Genomic DNA, 2,636 nt, shown 5'->3' on the forward strand with positions numbered 1-2,636 from the left:
TGATACGAGTCTGCAAGCAGTTGATTTATTGTGGTCTCTGTGCAGTCAGACTTCTCCGCTAATGATGATCTGTATTTGCAGCCGCTCCCCGGCGATAGCATCGCCGCCTCAGCTCCCCCTCAGATCATCAGGCATTAGATTCTCACAAGGAGCGCGCAACCTACATCCCCTCGCATGCGCAGTTCACAGCAGGGTTCGAGCTCCCATGAGAATCTAATGCCGCCGCTGATCTGACAGGAGGCGGAGCTCAGGCGGTAATGCGAGCGATGAGGAGCAGCTGTAAATACAGATGAAGCTGCGCTTGCTCGCCCGCTGCTCACCTCCTGCTGTGGCTCGGTTCCTAACAGGCCACGGACTGCTACCAGTCCGTGGCCCTGGGGTTGGGTACCCCTGCCCTAGAATTTTAGGCCCGGCCCTAATGATACATATATTTTTTAGTCATTTTAAGGAATTTTGATACAACAGATGGTCTCCAAATGAGACAGCTAGTTTACTTTAAAAAGTTGAGAACTGGTTCAATTCCTGAAAACACAGCCCATGGAGAATAGGGGAGCCAAGGCATGCTTAGTCATGTGTCTCTCTTGCTTCTTGCGGCTGCATTCATCTTCTTATCCTCTACCCCTTTCCTCAAAGCTCCCAGATCATCCATCCTGCACCATGAGTGCAGGCAGGCCAAGCACATTCAAGCTAGTCTGGGAGAGAGAATCCATTACAGGAGGAGCCATGAGAACCTCATGTGAGACAGAATAAGCCTTTTCACCCTTAAGGACTTCAAAAAGAAAAAAAACTGTGGCCATTCTTTAACCTCCTTCCAAGGAAGGAATTCACCCTTAGGGGCAGTAGAGTCAGGTACATTATTATACTTGTATGTACAGACTCTGGAATAGAAAGAATGATTCTGAGGGCCACAGCTTGTGGGTCACTCAAGTTCTGACCTACCTGCCCGGGAATGATTGTTAAATTCTGGGGTCTTGGAAGAAATGGAAAGAGAAAGGTAAATAAAGAGGTAAGGTGTGCTCTGTGCAGTTTTGTAGTACAGTTAAAATTTAATGAGGAAGAGAAGACTGACAATAAAAACGGAACTACCATATAATCCAGCAATCCCACTTCTGTATATCCAAAAAAAACCAAAAACAGGATATTGAATCTGTACTCCCAAGTTTACTTCAGCTGCAGCATTATTCACAATAGCCAAGATAGGGAAACAATCTTAAGTGTCCTTCAACGGATGAATGGATAAAGATGTTGCATTTGTATACAACTGAATATTATTCAGCCATGGAAAGAAAGAAAGAAAGAAGGAAATTCCGCCATTTGTGAGATGGATGGACCTTGAAAGCATTATGCTTAGTGAGATAAGTCAGCAGAGAAAGACAAACACTATAATATCACTCATCTGTGTAATAACGCCTAACTCCTACTAACAGAGGGGAGAACGGGGAGATGTTTAAAGGTATGAACTTACAACTAGAAGATAAATACATTCTGGAGATCTAACATACAGCATAGTGATTACAGTCAACAGTATTGTATTAATAAACTTCAAAGTTGCTAATAAACTAAATCTTAACTGTTCTCACCACAAAAAAAGAAATAATTATGTGACATAAGAGATGTTAGTTAATGCTGTGATGATAATCATACTGTAATATATAAATGTATTAAATCAACACATTGTACACCTTCAACTTATACAATGTTGATATGTCAATTATTACTCGATTTTAAAGAAAACAACAAAACCTGACGACGTCCTGGTCTGGATCAACTCAAAATGTCAAAAGCTGAGAACAGGAGAGCTGATTCCCACCAAGGGCTATAATGACCGGTGGGCATACAAGTGCGACTCCACTGGGGCACCTCCAAAATGAGAAGGGAAGGCCTCCAGGCTTTCGTCGGTGCTTTTCCTCCACTGCATGGAATGCACTGAGCCTCCTTGTGGCCCTGCTCATCCTCCACATCTCCACTTAAATGTCACTTCCTCAAGGAATTCTTCCCTGGCATCTCAGATTCCACCCCCAATTCCACAGTAGATTTTCATTGCATATTGTTACTCCTTCTGTAACTATTTGAGTGTCTGTCTCACTTATCACACTCTTAAGCCCTGAAGCAGGGACCAGGCCTGTATTGTTTGTCATCTTCTTCTAGGGCCCAAGGCAGTGCCTGGCATTTAGGAACTCAACAAAATATTGAGTGAATGAGTGAAGGTGAGATCGAAATCAGACTATCATTCATTGTATTACAGGTATTAAAAATTTGCCCCTGGTGCTGATGCAGCTTCATCCAGAACTGCCAGCCTCCCCCCGTGTAATGATTTGTGGTAGCCCTGGTAAGCCCAAGTGTCTGCTAACCTTTGAGCCTCCCTCTACCTCAATTTCATAAAGAGCGGTCCTTGCAAATGTAGTGGCCAAAGTGCCCAGGTGTCTTTCAATCAACCATCAGGATAAAAGGACTTGTAAAGTGTACTAGTCTGCTGGGGCCGCCATTACAAAATATCACAGACTGGGTGGCTCAACAACAGAAACTTTCTCACGGTTCTGGAGGCTGGAAGTCCAAGATCAAGGCTGGCTTCTTCTGAGGCCTCTCTCCTCTGCTGGCAGATGGCCACCTTCTCACTGTGTCCTCATATGTACTTT

The sequence above is a fragment of the Kogia breviceps genome, chromosome 12, assembly GCF_026419965.1.
Source record: "Kogia breviceps isolate mKogBre1 chromosome 12, mKogBre1 haplotype 1, whole genome shotgun sequence".
Classification (NCBI taxonomy): domain Eukaryota; kingdom Metazoa; phylum Chordata; class Mammalia; order Artiodactyla; family Physeteridae; genus Kogia; species Kogia breviceps.